The following is an 18,742-nucleotide window of genomic DNA, read 5'->3' as shown; positions in this document are numbered from 1 at the left end:
CCACCCTGGATGTGGAGGCCTTATATAGTTCCATTCCACACCAGCGTGGCACCAATGCAGTAACTTACTACCTCACTCAAAGGAGTTCCCGATATCATGAACATAACATCTTCATGTTGGACCTTTTGAAATTTGTACTCATACATAATTATTTTCTTTTTAACAAGTACTTCCACCAGCTCAGGGGCACTGCGATGGGGACGCCCTGTGCCCCATCGTATGCCAACCTGTACCTGGGCTGGTGGTAGGAAAAGGTTGTGTTCCCCTCTGACTCCACCACCTGATCTATCTATATCTTAAGTTGGATACGTTTTATATTAATGATGTTCTGATCCTGTGGACCGGTTCCAAAAACCTATTCCACGAGTGTACAGATTTCTTGAATCAGAATGGTCTAAATTTATGTTTTACATCTAAATCAGTGATCCCTCCATGCTCTTTTTAGATGTCCAACTCTTACAATCTGATGGAAGCATCACATCAAGTCTCTATCGTAAAGAGACACCAACTAACAGTTTACTCCACTGGGACAGCTTCCACCCATACAGTCTTAAGAAGGGCATCCTGAAGGGCCAGTATCTGCATCTGCGACATAATTGCTTAGCGAATAGACCTTTCGTTCAGAAAGTACGAAAGTTAGGAATAGATTTATACAAAGAAAATATCCCTAAGTGCTCCTGGATCAGGCCGAGGCTTTTGCTAAATCACAAGACCGGTCGAAATTACTAACTCCACGAGCAAAGGACTCCACAAAATTAAGAGTCATTAGTATGTACGTCACGAGGAATATTGAGGTTTATAATATCCTCAATAACTATTGGGACATATTGCGGAATGATAGGGACATCAACAATATAACCGCAGACACCACCAATATCACCTACAGAAGGGGCGATAATATAACACATCACATTGTTAAAAGCCACCTCTGGCTTTCATCTTCAAAACCCAGGGACGCGTTTACGTGCTCTGGGTGTGCTGCATGTCCGTTTGTGGATACAAGCAATGCATTTTCCTCTACTATGACAGCCAAATTCTACACTATTCGAGATTTTGTCAATTCTTGAATGGCGAATGTCATCTACCTGGCAACTTGTACGTGTTTACAGCAATACGTTGGTAAAACTTGCCAACAATTTTGCCGCTGCATATAAGTGCATATAGGAAATATCCGCAGAGAAGAAAGCACACCACTAACAAATCCTATATGCGATCGTCATGCGGGTGATGCATCATGTCTGAAATTTCATAGCATCGAGGTAGTTAAATCTGATGGTAGAAGGGGTGACTTGGACCGACTCCTCATAAAGGGGCTGCGTGGATCTACCGCCTAGAGTCCCTGCAGCCAGCGGGATTGAGTGAATAATCTTCAACTGCTTTCTCTGAACTACATGTATGACTATTCTGCTTGCCCCCTCGGCCCATGCTCTGCTCTCCTCCCTCTTGCGCTAAAATATGTGTCCTTATATCCAATTCAACTGGACGCACAATGCTCTCTATATCTTTGCCTAAATGATGGTGAATGTTCAACATAAAGACACAAATGAAGTGGTTTCTAAAAACTCTTTTTATTTACTTTTCAACATCATTATATCCGTCATAATGGGGGCTTAATTTATTTACACTTATACCGTTCTGATGACAAGGCACTGGCCGTGATGTAGGCGATTCTGTATCCCGATCCCCAGCTACTTCAGTTCCAATTTTAAAGATGGCCAGTCTCATGTGACTCTACGTCCTTCATTAGCTGACGCATCACGCGGCAAGCTGAGGTGAGCTGTATGTTACGTATGTCGGGCTCTAGTGAGCATGTGCATCAAGCCATAATAGGTGGGCGTGGTAGGATGATGTCGATGTCAGTTGACTCTGGCCCCCTGATGCCACGTCCTCAGATGGGAGAGGTGTTACTGGTGCCATGACAACGCACTATACACTGCCCTATCTACCTTTGAACGGTGCAGATGATCCCGTGACTAGTCAGTATTTTTTTGGTACACACCCACTATTATGTGGGATTGTGCTTTGTGCTTTCGTACCTCCTGAAGATCCACCATATTGGCGGTGAAACACGTAGAGCTAGAAGAGCTGCAAAATTAGTTGGCAGAACCAGTAATCGGAAACCATTGAGTTGACAGCATCGTTATCATGCTCTGTGTCTTCAAGTGGGACTGCTAGTGTGTGTTAGGGTATCATCAATATACCTAATTTGGGAGCTTTTGCTCTCCCTTTATGTGTGTTTGAGTCTTATGTTTGCATGTCTGTCATGTCGCTGGACTGTTGAGGCGTACCTCATTAAAAGCGCTGCAGAATAAGTTGGTGCTATACAAATAAAGATTATTATTATATATTACGTATGGATGCCTCACCCCAGTTGTCTAGCCCCAGGGTGTATGTTTTTAAGTATTTTCTAATAAAGGCTATTAATAGCAAGATTTTAATAAGTCTAACCTGTGAAGGGCTACAGATCTTTGATCACATAATTAAACAGCATGTATGCAAGTACTTGGATAAAAATGGAGTAATTAACCAGAGCCAGCATGGGTTTGTAACAAACAAGTCATGCCAGACTAATCTAATCTCCTTCTATAACAGAATCACCGACTGGGTTGATCAGGGAAATGTGGTGGAGATGGTATATCTTGTCTTTAGTAAAGCATTTGACAAAGTATTTCATACCAGACTTATTGAAAAAATGATGAAATATGGGATTGACAAGGCAACTGTTAGGTGGATTCACAACTGGTTGAGTCATCATACAAAGCGTGGTCATAAATGGCTGCACATCCAAGTGGAAGAATGTATCAAGTGGGGTACCACAAGGCTCTGTCCTAGGCCCAGTGTTGTCCAACACTTTTATAAATGATCTGGAGGAGAGAATTGATGGGAAACTGATCAAATTTGCAGACAGCACAAAGCTAGGACTAGGGTAGAGAGAGAGTATTCAAAAAGATCTAGAAAAGCTTGTACAGTGGGCGGCGACTAACAGAATGGTATTTAACAAGGAGAAATGCAAAGTCCTACATCTGGTCAAGAAAGGTGAGGGATAACGCGAGATTATAAGAGATCTTGCGCTATCCGGCAGCCGGAGCCGGCTATCACTGATAGCCTAGTTCGCCCTGTAGCAGGGGTCGATCGGAGCAGCGATGCCCACTGTTAACCTCTTCCTTGCCGCGATCTATCTAGACCGCAGCATGTGAAGGGCTCACAGAAGGAGCATGCTCCCTCTGTGATGTCATCGGACTCTCGCGATATTATCGCGGAGATCCCGATGGGTTACCATGGCAACAGGACACCAGAATCCAGCGTCCTGCATGGCCAGTGCCTTATCATAGCGATCGATTGATTGTTATATATTATACCACTGAGGTAACATGAAAGCTGCACTGTGATTGGTTGTTATATATTATACCGCTGAGGTAACTTGAAAGCTGCGCTGTGATTGGTTGTTATCTAGATATATAAAAACGAATGTATGTCTGTCTGTCTTCGCAGCAACGCGCGACGGGTAAGCTAGTCTATATATATAAAATTGAATGTATGTCTGTCTGTGTGTGTGTCTGTCTGTTTGTCCTTTATGCGCTACTACACCATTCATCCGATCGCCATGAAACTTTGGGAAGTTGTTGAGTACACTCCTGGGAAGATTATAGGCATAGTACAACTATCCTATGATAAATGGCACGCGTGCGAGCGTCGTCGACAGTTACGCCCCCCACGTAGATCGTTCGATTTCCATCATTGCCACTAATTCTCTCACTTCCCGATGTCGTAGAAATTTGGCACGAGCATTGATTATGTCATAAATAGGAAAAGTTAATGGGTCCCAACTCGATTATTCAATTCTAAGCGCAAAAGAATTAGTGTCCAAATTTTACGTACGGAATCTAATTCTCTCACTACCTGATGTCATCTATATATATACATAAATGAATGTATGTGTGTCTGTCTTTCTGTCTGTCCTTTATGCATTACTACACCATTCATCCAATCGCCATGAAACTTTGGGAAGTTGGTGAGGTACACTCCTGGGAAGATTACTGGCATAGTACAACTATCCTACGATAGGTGGTGCACGGGCAAGCATCGTCGACAGTTTTGCCCCCCAGACAAAGATCGTTTGATTTCCATCTTAAGCACGAAAGCAAAAGGCATTACAAGCAACAGGATGCGTGTTCAACTACAAAATGATGCATCCGCCGAACGTTTCGCAAGACCATTGCTGGATATTGAGAATGCTGAGGTAAAATGAAAGTTGCGCTGTGATTGGTTGCTATTTCTTATACTGCTGAGGTAACATGAAAGCTGTGCTGTGATTGGTTGTTATATATTATACTGCTGAGGTAACATGAAAGATGTGCTGTGATTGGCTGTTATATATTATACTGCTGAGGTAACATGAAAGCTGTACTGTGATTGATTGCTACTTCTTATATTACTGAGGTTACATGAAAGCTGTGCTGTTATTGGTTGCTATATATTATACCGCTGAGGTAAAATGAATGCTGCACTGTGCTTGGTTGCTATTTTTATATTGCTGAGGCAGAATAAAAGTTGCGCTGTGATTGGTTGCTATTTCTCTTACTGCTGAGGTAACATGAAAGCTGCACTGTGATTGGTTGTTATATATTATACTGCTGAGGTAACATGAAAGCTGCGCTGTGATTGGGTGTTATATATTATACCACTGAGGTAACATGTAAGCTGCGCTGCGATTGGTTGTTATATATTATACCACTGAGGTAACATGAAAACTGCGCTGTGATTGGTTGTTATTTATATATATAAAAACGAATGTATGTCTGTCTGTCTTCGCAGCAACGCGCGACAGGTAAGCTAGTAAAAGATAAAAATAATAGACAAAAAAGAAAAATGTAAAAAAAAAAAACTTTGTGCTTTTTCTCATATTACCATACAGTTTTTTCTTGCAAATTAAAATCACACACATTTGCTCCCTAACGACACGTACAATAAGCTGAATATGCTTTTTATCCTGCATGGCAAAAAGCGTTAAAAAAACAGAGGCAAAATGCTAATTTTTAGCATTTTGCCTGCCAAAAGATGCAATAAAAGTAATCAAAAAAGCTGTATGTACCCCAAAATAGTACCAATAAAAACTTCATCTAGTCTCGCAAAAAAATAAGCCCTCACAGAGCTCTGCCCATGGAAAAATAAAAAAGTTATAGAACTTAGAATGCAGCGATTTAGAAAAAAAAAAAAGATTTCCAAAAAAAAGGGGTTTTTATTGCAGAAAATTGGAAAAACCTAAAAAACATGGAAGGATTTTGGTATCGTAATCGTACCGACCCACAGAAAAAATGTATTGACATTTATGCTAAATGATTAACGCTGTAAAAAAAACTATGGCAGGATTGATGCATTTTTTTTCTCCCTGCTATCATAAAAAAATTTATAAAAGTTTTACAATATAGTCTATGCACCCAAAATTGGCGCCAATAACAACTAGTGTTCACCACGCAAAAAACAAGCCCTTATACTCACATCAACGGGAAAAATAAAATAAGTTATGGCTTTTGAAAAATGGGGACAAAAATCCGCCAAAAATAGTTACATCTCTAAGCCCAAAATAGGCCATGTCCAAGGGGTTAAACTAATATACTCATCACACTACACTAACGATGATCACTATAGTTTTTTGCTCTTGGCACACACAGATCTCGCTCCGACCAAACACACTCTAAACAGCGCATACTTGGGCTGCTCTGCTGTGATTGATTAGTAGGTCGCAAGTAGTGATCGACTGCTAACTATGTTAGCAGTCATCAGTGTCATCACGATTGGTGGTAAACATAAGTAAACATAAGTTTACATCCTGTTGCACTAAGTACCATGCGCCCATGATGTAAATTTCTGTGGTGTTAAGGGATTAATTTTTAAAAATCCAATTTAGTCCCAGATACCCAGAGAACATTTCTTGGCTTCCTTTTGGATTCAGGCTTAAGTCAGCCTCTTTTTCCCCGATGTAAAGAATTTATTAGGTCCTTGTCAACCTTTTCAAAGGAAAACTAGGACCACCCTGAGGGAGGCAATGAGTGCTGGGTTCAATGACTTCTGGCATACAAATGGTCTGTTTGGTTCAATTCCATGACAGACCCTTACAGAAGTTCGTTCTGTCTTCCTAGGATGGAAATCATTCTTCTTTTGATAAAAGTTTAATTTAACCATTCAAGTTTAAAAAAGAAAATCCCTTACCTGGTAGTGAAACCCTATGAATCTTACGACAGGAATTCAGTGGTCGGATGGACTATTAAGGAGAAAACATGTCAAACTCCAAGGTGACAGCCTTATCTTTTATTCAGCATCGGGGAGGTACCGGATATTCTGAACTCCAACCTCTTGCAGCAAAAATCTTCTCCTGGGTGGAGAATACAGTAACCTCTCGCAGCGGTGCATCTAAAGGGATCCCAAAACACAGTGGTGGACTGCTTGGGACAGAAGAAAATACACCTAGGACAATGGCGACCCAATTGGGAAACCTCCCATATAATCATAGACGAGTTGGAACGGCCTCAGATGGATCTTTTTGCGACTAGGAAAAAAGTAAAATGCCACCCATTCTTTTTCATAAACAGACTTGAAGGTTTCAAAAGTTTTGAGAAAGGACAGTAACCAATTTATTTAATTCCAGGGTCCAAATAAAGGAAGAGTGGTCTCAGCATGTGTGCAAGGTGGATTAGGCTAGCGATCCAGGAGTCTTACAGGGCTCAGGATAAGATCCCTCCAGATGCTCATAAAGGGCACTCTAGTAGGGTGTCCCCTATCTCCGGCACACTCTATAGGACAGAACAGACATCTACATTTTCCTGTAGAATTGAAAGATCGGTATTGTGGTCCAACAGAGACTTAGAGAGCAGGCACCATGGTCTTGCTAACAGATTCCCTTTTAACCCTTTAAGGACTAAGTGCGGTAATTTACAGCACTTGAGCCTGGGGGCTTTAATCCTGGCCTGCAATCAAGCAGGATTAAGGCGGGTCCTTGGCAGTTAGTCACAACCAATGGCCTGGAGAAGACAGAAGCTTATGCCTTCTCCTTTACAGGCTACATAGCGCTCAGTAACCACAGTTGTCCTCTTAGCATACCCTGATCGGCTCTGTTAGTGACTATGGTCACTAGAGGGGGATGTTTTCCCCTGTAACTGGGGCTCCTTTGGAAGCTGCTCCTATGGATGCCCCAGCTACAGTGGACAAGTGTAAAATTTGTCTTTTTTCTAATGTGAATAACCCCCTTATATGATATCATGGGTAACATAGATGTTAAAAATAATTGTTACAAAAGACATTACAGAATAAAACATATATGTTAAAAAGAAAATGACTCCGACGATGCCAACCAAAACTGTCGCCATATGCGCCAATAGGCAATGAGACAATATAAAGTATATATCAAACCGCCTGAAACAAAATGAGGAACCTATAGTTTATAGGTACTTTATAGTTTATTTTTAAAAGGAGTATATTTCCTCTAAAAAAACATTTGTTAGCTTTTTATCCCCAATTAAACTAAAAAATGTAAACAGTGAAAATAGATATAAAATAGCCCTGTGTGTCACTGAAAAAAAACGTAGCAAAAGTACTTTTTTTAGCTGAAGACAAAACAATAGGGCTGTAAAACCACTACATGGATAAAATGGTCTTCAAGAGGTTAAGTGGGACACCATATGGGCTGTGGTAAAAATAATCTAAATCCAATTTTACTGAAAATTGGTAATTTTAATCTGCAAGTTTCACAATTTGCATCCTAAAGTATACAATGAAATGGAATTTTGAACACTACTACATGCATGGAACACGCCTAAAGCTGAAATTGGATAAGAAAAACATGGGAACATTTTCTTTCCCTTAACCCCTTGAGTGGCACGCCCGGAAATTTTCCGGGACGAGCTCCACTGCTCATAGCGACATAGCCCGGAAGATTTCCGGGCTATGTATCACTATGGGAGCTGCAGAGCACAATGCCACAAGCTGTGACAGTGTGCTCTGCCTGCACAGACCCACAGAGAACAAAGCAAGGGCTTTGAAAAACCAGCAGAAGATATTGCCGATATGCCGGCAATCTCCTGCACTGGTTTGTTTACAGGTTGCCACAGAGGCCATCGGCTTGTCAGAAGCAAGCCGATGGTCTCTGTGGCAGGGAGAGCTGGTTGTTAGCTGTCAGAGGACAGCTAGGTACTAGCTCTTACAGCAGAGATCAGAGAAAACCTCCGATCTCTGCTGTGTTAACCCTTTACATGCTGCAGTCTGTCACTGCATCATGTAAAGGGCTGTCACCATCGGACCCCCGGAATGTGATCAGGGGTCCTGATGGGTCCCTGTGGAAGTCCCCTAAAGGGACAAAAAAAAAAAAAAAAAATTATAAAAAAAATTATAAAAACACTTGTCTCCCTTTACTTTGTAAAAAATCAAAAATACAATCACACATGTGGTATCCATGCTTTGTAATGACCCAGAGAAGGAAGTTAATACATTATTTAACCCCTTAATGACATGGCCCCTTTTTTTCTTTTTTCCCCATTTCTTTTTTTCCTCCCCCCTGTTTAAAAAATCGCAACTTGTCCCGCAAAAAACAAGCCCTCATATGGCCATGTCAATGGAAAAATGAAAAAGTTATGGCTCTTGAGACGCAACTGCAAAATTAGTTGAAATTCAATGATTAGACCATTTTAAAAAACCTGCCCTGGTGGGCACGACAGGGTGGTAGGAAACCCGCCACTCAAGGGGATAATCATCATATTACAGAATATCATGACAAACTGTTTTAGATAGAATGATTTGCAGTATTTGTCCACATAGAGCAGTAGAGTACAGATTATTCAGTGTTTCAACATCCTTCACTTTTCACAAAATCCAAGGTCCACTGTACACATTGCGAAGCTACACGGCATCGTGTTGTACAGACGCCACTTTCCTGTGCATTAAAAAAAATAACTAAATTAACACCATTTCAAACAAACGGGACATGTTCAAAAGTTGCGGTTTATTTAACTCCTTAGTGACCACCCCATAGTGATTTTACCCCCTGGCCTGCTGGTCTTTAATCCCTGAGGATGTAAAAACATGCTTCTTCTGGGGATTAAAACCCTGCAGGCTCTTGACATCCTGGAGATGTCATCCCGGGCCGCGCGACTTCTCGTCCACAGTCACACGATCACACATTAAAGTCAATGCAAAGTAAATAAAAGTTAAAGTTTCAGGATCAGATCCGTAAGGGGAGCTGAGAATGCCCACCCCCATCCTCAGCAATGTCCCCCGGCGTTCTGGTCCTACAGGACCTGACGCCAGCGTCTGCACATGCACGCCAGACGTCATTACATCAGGCGCAGAGGGCCGGGAGGCCCGGGAAATTTAAAAACTCCCTGCTCCCGGCTAGTATGAGTAGCCGAGAGCAAGGAGCTGTCACCGGATAACGGCGATCATTAAAAAGGTTTTTTTTAAGTTTTTTTAAAAAGTGTAAAAAAAAAAAAAAAGTTAGTTTCGTCTGAAATTAGGTACATAAGGCCTCTGGATTTATCCGCGGACCTTACCCTGGCTTCTGCGCATGCGCCCGTCAATAGAATGGTGGACGTATGCGCAAAAGCCGCAGATTGCTGTGGTAATTAAAAAGCCTGGGGATTTCACAGCAGGGGCGCAGTACGCAGTTATTGGTCACATGATCAAATGAATAACGGCGATCATGTAAAAGTGAAAAAAAAGCTAAAGTTTCACCTCCCATCGTGGATCCGAATCATGAGGGGAGGTAAAATTACTTACCTAAGGCCTGCGGCGCGCGACAGGATCCTTATCTGTGGACCTTTCCCTAGCTTTGGCCCATTCGCCTATCACCAAAATGGTGGACGCAAGCGCAGAAGTTTGAGAGTGCCAGGAAATTTAAAGTCTCCTGGCTACTAAAGGTAGCTGAGAGCTTGAAGCAGTAACCAAGGGCTGCGGTGAGCGGTTTAAAATTTGATGCTCCATTCGGTTTTGGTCCCTGTTGTGCTTCCAGACAGAAGATTAGGGCCATAATGGGTATGTTGCTGAACACGGGACAATCGGGGGTGTCTATTTTGGAGTGAAAGTCTTCATTCATATATGTGCTGTACAAAAAAAAAATGTAAATAACACAATTGCCAAAATAAAAATTGTGAGGTCAAAATGCACAGTGCACCCCTAGATGAATTCAATAAGGGGTCTAGTTTCCAAAATGTTATCATTTGTGGGGCTCCTATATCGTTTTGGCCGCTCAAGGGCTCTATAAGTGAGCAATGGGGCCTAAAATGCCTTCAAGCAAAATGAATGTTCCAAAAGCCACCGACTGCTCCTTTCCGTTTGAGCCCCATTGCGCATACGGACATAATATTAGGGCCACAATGGATATATCTCTGAGCACAGAATAAATGGGGGAATCCATTTGATGTGAAAGTCTTTATTCATATGTGTGCTTTACAAAAAAACTGTTTTTAAAATGACATAATTGCAAAAAAAAAGATTAATTAATAGCCAAAATACTCCCCCATAGTAATTTTTTCCTTCTGCTTTGCTTAGATTTATTCAAAAACAGTGGGGTCAAAAACGCAGTATACCCCTAGATGAATTCGTTAAGGGGTCTAGTTTTCAAAATGGGGTTATTTGTGGGGGTTCTGTATCGTTTTGGGGCCTAAATCACCTAAAATGTCTGTTCTGAAAGCCACCGATTGCTCCTTTCAGTTAGGGCCCTGTTGTGCATACGGACATAGGACTAGGGCAACAATAGGTATATTTTTGAACACAGGACAAACAGGGGTATCCATTTTGGGGTGTATATCCTCATTTTCATGTGCACTACTAAAAAAAATATGTCTTTAAAATGACAGATTTGCAAAAATATGAAATTTTATTTTTTCTCCTTTAAATTGCGTTAATTTCTGAAAAAAACTGTGGGTTCAAAATACATATAACACCCCTCATTGAATATATTAAGTGGTGTAGTTTTTAAAATGGGGTCATTTAGGTGGGTATCTATCATTCTGACACCTATGACCTTTTGTAATCTTGGCTTGGTGCCGGAAAACAAAGTGTTCCTTAAAATGTTGATAAGTAATGTTAAATTTGTACGTCTCCTAAATGGTTAAAAAAAAGCAACAACGTTTTTCAAATGTGCATTCAGAATAAAGTAAACAGATTGGAAATATATATCTTAGCAAAAAAATTGTACAGTATGTTTGCACATATTTGGGATATTACAGTTGAAAATGTGAAAAATAACATTTTTTCCAAAATGTTCCCAATTATGGCACTTTCAATAAATATTTACAAATTCTATCGGTCTATTTTTACCACATAAATGAAGTACAATATGTGGCGAAAAAACAGTGTCAGAATCAATTTGATATGCAAAACTTTTATGGAGTTATTTTATGGTAAAGACATGTCAGATTTCCAAAATTTGGCTCCGTCACTAAGGCGCAAACAGGCTTCGTCACTAAGGGGTTAATTATCATTGGATAGAAACATACAACGTATAAAGAAAATGCAAGATACACCTCAATCCTTAATAGTCAGAACACTATTTTAAATGCAAGAACAATGAAATTCGACTAAAAAATAATAATGTTTGTCACAATCAATCTACGTCATTAATGGCTGCTTTGGGCCTGATGAGCTGACGCCAATTTCGCAATATCTGGTTCTATCTTCGACAACTACAGTCTCAAGTCGCCCCTTACACATATCTAAAGTTTGTTTCTCGCTTTGGCAGGAGCTGCTGAACCGCGCTGAAGCCCCTCTCCACTAAGTATGTAGATGGAAAAGCTAACATGAGCAACTTAACTTCCTGCCACAGAATAGGATAGGAATTCTTCACTTTGCCCAAAAAACATTTATAGCCACATTGTTGGAAAAGTGTTTGTGCTTCGCTATCATGTTTCAAGTCGATCAATCTGGGATGAAATTCTCCTGCATCTGCTGAAAATGGATTGAATACTCACGTTGGTATTTCAAGGGTACATAGATCATGAAACCTAGTTTGCATGTCTTCTTTGGCTTGTTTGAGGTGTGAGCAAAAAACGTCTAAGTTTGCATCTTGAAGTTTGTCTCCGTCTTCGCGTGCAATTTCTGGTAGACTCGGAAACTGACAGAGCTCGCATCAACTCAGGTTTTGGTATGAAGGTCCAGTTTAGCAGTGAAGGAAGAAACTATACCTTCAGCTTTAATAAAATTAATTTTGTCTCCTTGTTGCTTTTTCTTGACCTCGTTGAGTTTGTCAAATATGTCTGCGAGATAGACAGCATCAAGACGTCGTAGTTCTATTCCATCACAAAGGCTTGGGTCAATCGGCCGAAGAAACTTGATTACTGTGTCAAAAAGTTTGTAGAAAGCATCGTAAGCACTTTCCTCTTGACCGCCACCTCACTTAGGTGTGTAGGAGTAGACGTTTGAATTCTTTGTCATGGTCTTGACAGAGCTTGCAGAAAAGATTTATCTTGTTAACCACGTTAATTGCATAGCACAGAGAATCATGTAATCTCTCATATAAATGTTTAGCAACAAGGTGCTGCCGATGGATCACACAGATGACTGCCATTATGACAGGTATAGCAGATTTAAAATGGGCTATAAATCCGCAATATCGATCAATCATGGATGCAGCTCCGTCGGTTTCACATACAAGTACATTTGTTAAAGGGATGTGTTTTTCATGGAAAAAATCTTCCACTCTTTTGTATAAAAAGGAGACTTTTGTGTCGGTGATTACATTTCTGGTAAACAACAGTTCCTACACTACCTCTTCACTCCGATTAATCAATCAAACATAAAAGGTGCATTTATACTGCAAAGATGAACACGCAAACAATGGTTTTAAGGCATTACTGAATTCCATCGTTCAGCCGAACAATGAAAGATGGGCACATTTGCACACCGATTATTGCTCAAAATATGGCTTTTGAGTGATAATCATTGTGTCTAAATGGGCTTTAAGCTAGCAGCAATGCTTCATTGTCTCTAACCGTTGACTCGTCAATTTGCATTACAAATTCTGTGTTCTTTAACACGTCCAAAAGCATTTCTTCCACTTCAGCAGACATCTTGTCAATTTGTCTTGAAACAATGTCATTGCTCAAAGGAATCAATTTCACCATGGCACACGTGTCAGGCCCCAGCATAGTACTGACAATCTCTTTAACTGCGGGTAGCACAAGTGTTTCCCCAATAGTATGTGATTTGCCACATTGTGCTATTAATAAAGGTACTTTATAGGAAGCAAAGAAACCTTTGTCAGCATTGAGAGCAGATTTTCCAAATAGCTTGCCTACAGTGCTGCAGTTCTCAAACTTTGACTTTAAACCATGGAAAAATGAAATTGGCTTACCCACTTTGAATGCATTCTTGCAAGGTGATCACTCAGTCTCAAAGGCGTCATAGCTTTATTCGAAAATGCCTTTTTACAAACGAGGCTCAAGGGAAGCTGTCCGTTTGTAGGAAAAGAGATGAATCCATATTTCAAGTATTCATTTGAATATTGACGGCATTTCTTCTTCTCAGCCATTTTTATAAAGTACGCTTCAAGAATGCACTACTTATGTCACTCTATCATATAATGATGTATGGCTTTGATAACTCCATGACTCTACAGATAAATCACACTGGATAACCTAAAGAACAATCTAACCTGCTGTATTCCATAATGCCGCTGATTGGCTGGAACTTTCAATTGTGTGTGTCTCTGGGAGTTGTACTTCATATGTGTTCTTAAAAGACACTTGGTGTCCTCTAAGACCGCAACTCCCAGGGACCCACACAAGTCAAAGTTTAAAGCGGTTCTAGTCAATCAGCGGCATTATGCAATACAGCAGGTTAGGTTGTGTTATGAAGTGTGATTGATCTGTAGCGGAGTCATGGAGTTATAAAAGTCATACATGATAGAGGCACACAGGCTGCATACAACTCCCCATACATGAAAGTGATTCATATGGAAATAATTGCCTCAGTTTTCATCGATTTTTGGATTTCACTGATTGTTTTCGGATGGATTATCGACCAAAACTGAGGTATCACTACTACTTTTTCGAAAAATGTAGTTACTAGACTACGCCCCTTTTATGTTTCACCACCCCCTTGAGAAGTAAAAACGCCTCCCAGGGGTAAATAGCATCCACGTTAAGAAGCACTGGTTTAGACTACAGCATGGATTCCCATTGACCGCAATGGGGCACTTCAGTGATGCTGATTGGCCACACATTGCACTGCAAATTTCCACGTGAACATACCCTTAAAAAACATACAGCTTGTATACAAATCCATATTTGCGTCACTCTGTATCAGTGCATAAGAAATCTGTTTAACCGCTTAGTGACAAAGCCTGTTTGTGCCTTAATGACAGAGCCAAATTCTAGAGATCTGACATGTCTTTTTAACATAGAATAATTCCATAAAGCTTTTTCATTTCCAAGTGATTCTGACACTGTTTTTTCACCACATATTGTACTTTATTTAGGTGGTAAAAATAGACTGATTGAATTTGTGTGAATTTATTAAAAGTGCCAAAATTAGGAAAATTTAGAAAAAAAATATTTTTTTACATTTTCAACTGTAATATGTCAAATATGTGCAAATATACTGTACAAATTTTTGATTAGATATATATTTCAATCTGTTTACTTTATTCTGGAAGCACATTTGAAAGACTTTAGTTTTTTTTTTAACCATTTAGGAGACATACAAATTTAACATTGATTTAACATTTTGAGGAACATTTTGTTTTCCTACACCAAGCCAAGATTGCAAAGGCTCAGGATGATAGATACGCGCACAAATGACCCCATTTTAAAAACGGAACCCCTTAATGTATTCACTGAGGGGTGTTATGAGTATTTTGACCTCACAGTTTCATTTCTGGAGTGCAATTTTACAGGAAAAAAAATAAAATGTCATATTTCTGCAAATATGTCATTTTAAAGAGTTTTTTTTTCCCATAGTGCACATGAAAATGAGAATTTGCATCCCAAAATGGATACCCCTGTTTGTCCTGTGTTCAGAAACATACCCATATTGCCTAATATTATGTCCGTATGCAAAATGGGGCCCAAACTGAAAGGAGCAGCTGGTGGCTTTTAGAATGGACATTTTGCCTGAAGGCATTTTAGGCCCCATTGCACACTTGTAGAGCCCTTGAGCGGCCCAAACAACAAAGAACCCCCACAAATGACCCCATTTTGTAAACTAGACCCCTTAACGCATTCATCTAGGGTGTACTGCGTATTTTGACCCCACAGTTTTTGAATGAATCTAAGCAAAGCAGAAGGGAAAAATTATGATTTTCATTTTTTGGCAATTCTGTCATTTTAAAAGGGTTTTTTTTTGTACAGAACACACATGAATGAAGACTTTCACCACAAAACGGATCTCCTGTTTGTCCCATGTTCAGAGACATACCCTTTGTAGCCGAATCTACTTACAGGGCACATGGCTAGGCCTATAATGGAGGGAACACCCATTGGATTTTAGGGCACAACTGAATAAATTCCAGCCCCAACTGCTTAATTGTGCAGAAAAAAATTGACTCCCTAAAAATAATCCCCCCTCTCTTTTTGGCATTCCTTAAATCTTAGATCAAAGTAATAATGTAAACTGTGTGGTATCCCTCCTCCTCCCATGCTTGTTTTTGGGGGGTATTTCTTGATCTCAGCGGCAGAGAACGGGTGTATAAAGTGGCGCTCTTTGAGGCTTCGTAATTTTGCTGAGGTGTGGCGGTCTCACACAGAAGGCGCTCAACAAGCTGCTCCTGGAACTGCAGGAAGGCGAGGGTTACCGGAGACTTCTTGTAAATTACATATTACAGGTAGCGATCTGAATGCCGGGGTCACACTGCTGTATCTGGAATCCGCTTAGAGGCCCGCAGCAGATCCCCCGTGAGCCCAGGCGTGACCCTGCGTATGGCCGCGTAATGTGCTGCGCATAACTGCGTACTCACACAGGCGCAGTACACCTTTTTGCTTGTATTTCCCGCGCCATCGCTTAGTGATGACACGGATACCTGCAGCCCATATACAACATAGTTGCGTATGAGCAGCGGGTATACCAGCAACCATGGAGCACAATGGGCTCTACGTTGTAGGTATCTGCAATAAAATAGAAAATGCGGAGTTGTTTTCTGCGAGTGGATTACGTAATTCTGACCCGAATCCAATGCATTTCATGGATCCACGTAATACCTATTGCGAATGAGTCCGACATCTTGGCAACGGGCCCGTGTGCAGAAGCCGAGGCAAGGTCTACGGATAAATCCGGGGTCCTTAGGTACGTAATTTCATCTCTCGTGAGGGGAGATTAAATGTAAACCTTTTTCTGCATTACACGATCGCCGTAATCCATACAGCAGTTCCCGGTGACATGTCCCTGCTCTCGGCTGCTCATACAAGCTGGGAGCAGGAAGATTTTATATTTCTCGGGCCTCCCGACCTTTTGCGCATGATGTTTTAGGTCTGGCACACATGCGCAGAAGGCGGCGTCAGCTGCTGGAAGGAACAGCACGCCGCAGGGCATCGCAGAGGATGGAGGTGAGTATTCTCAGCTCCCCTCACGGATCTGATTCGTGAGGGGAGCTGAAACTAACTTATTTACTTTGATGCGATCGCGTGACCGGGGGGGCTCCCTGCGGCAGCTCCAGGCTCCCTCCAGCAGGGAGCTGTCATGTCCACAGCCCACATAGTTTTAACCCTCAGAGCGAGCGTATTTTTACAGCCCTGGGGATTAAAGCCCACTTAGGCAGGATGTAAAAACACTTTGGGGGTTTTCTGTTACATTTCCCTTAGCATAAGGATGATACATGTGCATTTCAAAAGCGCTTTATTCATAACAGCCTCCTTGATGCTTTTTCACCAAAGCATGTGTTTCTGAAAGGCCTCTTATACATGGCTGGTTGTGTGCAAGCTCTGTGGAGGAGTAAGAGAAGCCTAATTTATTAGAAGTTGCACATATCAACCAGTTCGGAGCATCTTTGCCTTCCGTGTGCCAGGCATTTACAAGAGCGCCAGCCTGAAGGGGAATCGAGTGGCATCTGTGTCCAGAAATGTGGGCAGTTGTAGAGGAGCAGCGAGATGACAGTGACTTGTCATCACAGTTCTATGTTGCCACAGTCAGTATTGTCACTTATTATGGTGTTTACCACCTTCTACATGTGACAGCGTTTGTTCCCTGGCAAGACATGAGAGATACAGGAAGGCTTCCCTCGGCCGTCTCTACTTGACATTGCTTGATTAGAATTGTAGCTCACTACGGCATCAGATAGCAGCTTTATAGTATTCATTTGCACTACTTTTGGAAGGATTCCTAGATACTGACTTGGGACATTTGAAGATTATCCAGCCCTGAGTTTTAGTATCATTCTGGGGAACATATTTTTTGGAAAGAATGGGGGAGGGGAATCAAAATAAACAATTGTTCCATCTCCTACCCTTCTTTTACAGTGTGCTCCATGGAGCATAACACGAGGATTTTATAGTACAAGTTGGTATAAACACGGCCATATCTATTCTGGAGGGTTTTTCAGCATTTCCCCCCGCAGTAATGTTTTACTGAAAAAAAAAAGATTTTTATGTGCTAATACTTATCTTAGTTGTTCATGCTACAAGGCGACTTGCAAAGATTTGATCACTTAGATAATATGCTGCACCACAGAAGTAGCACAAACTATCATTTTCTTCACTGACCCTAAGACCGGCCATTGTCCCTGGCATCTAAGGGCCTACGTGGCTGAAACCCGAGTAAACTCCACTGATGGTGGCTGCAGCAGGCCGGCAGCTCTCAGTTACAGCTCTGATCTCACACTGGTTATGGGACCTCCATTTCTGGGCTCCCTTATAACCAGCACCACACATGGTGGGTGCAGAAACTGCTGCTAAGCACCTCCCCAAGAATAAAAATTAGTTACGTGCCCCAAAATAGAACCTCTCTTCAATACAACTTGTTCCGGAACGTACGAGTTATATTATGTTAACTATAAGACGCACTTTTTACCAAGGAAAAAAAAATCTTGCTAAGAAGTAGCAGCATCTTATACAGTGAAGTTCTCTGCCCGCAGGTCTTTTGCATTAATGGGCTCTGCTACATTATGGATCACAGCGGGTGTGAAGGACCTTCCTAATGTCACAATCCTCCGACTAATCAGATCCATGGGACCACGAGGAAGAAAAAACGACTGTCCGCGCTCCTAGGGATATCAGACTCTGATCCGGGATAATAAATTCCTTTTTTTATTGGAAAAACATACAGGGATCTGCGAGCAACGCGTTTCAGTAGATACAACTACCTTTCTCAAGGTGTCCTCGGCTGACACCAGGTGAGTTAAATACTCACTTTTTCCTCATGTTAATATAATATAACATGTTATATCAATAGCATCAAGGCGCCTCCTTATAACCTTTTGCAGATCCATGGGAGGAGTCATATCCTGCTAATGAGAGAGCACAACGGGGAAGACTACACTGGCTGGAGCCATCGTTTACACCCTTCATTAAGGCCCAACATGTCTGCAGCAGAGCTGTGCACATGCACTAAAGGTGCCCACGAGGCCACACCACACAATCGTTCTTAGCTGTGGTGAATAAGTCTAACTTCCACAACAACAGAGTACAAAGTAAGTTAAGGCCGGCTCAACAAACACTTCACTCTATGGAAACAACGTGTTGCAGAGAAGAGATGGGTTCTCACCGTGGGCGTAATTCACTCAGTAAGACGACACCTAATGAATTAGTGCAGATTTACAAGTGGAAAT

The sequence above is a fragment of the Eleutherodactylus coqui genome, chromosome 4 (assembly GCF_035609145.1).
Source record: "Eleutherodactylus coqui strain aEleCoq1 chromosome 4, aEleCoq1.hap1, whole genome shotgun sequence".
In the NCBI taxonomy this organism is placed as follows: Eukaryota; Metazoa; Chordata; class Amphibia; order Anura; family Eleutherodactylidae; genus Eleutherodactylus; species Eleutherodactylus coqui.
This window is presented reverse-complemented; position numbering follows the sequence as displayed.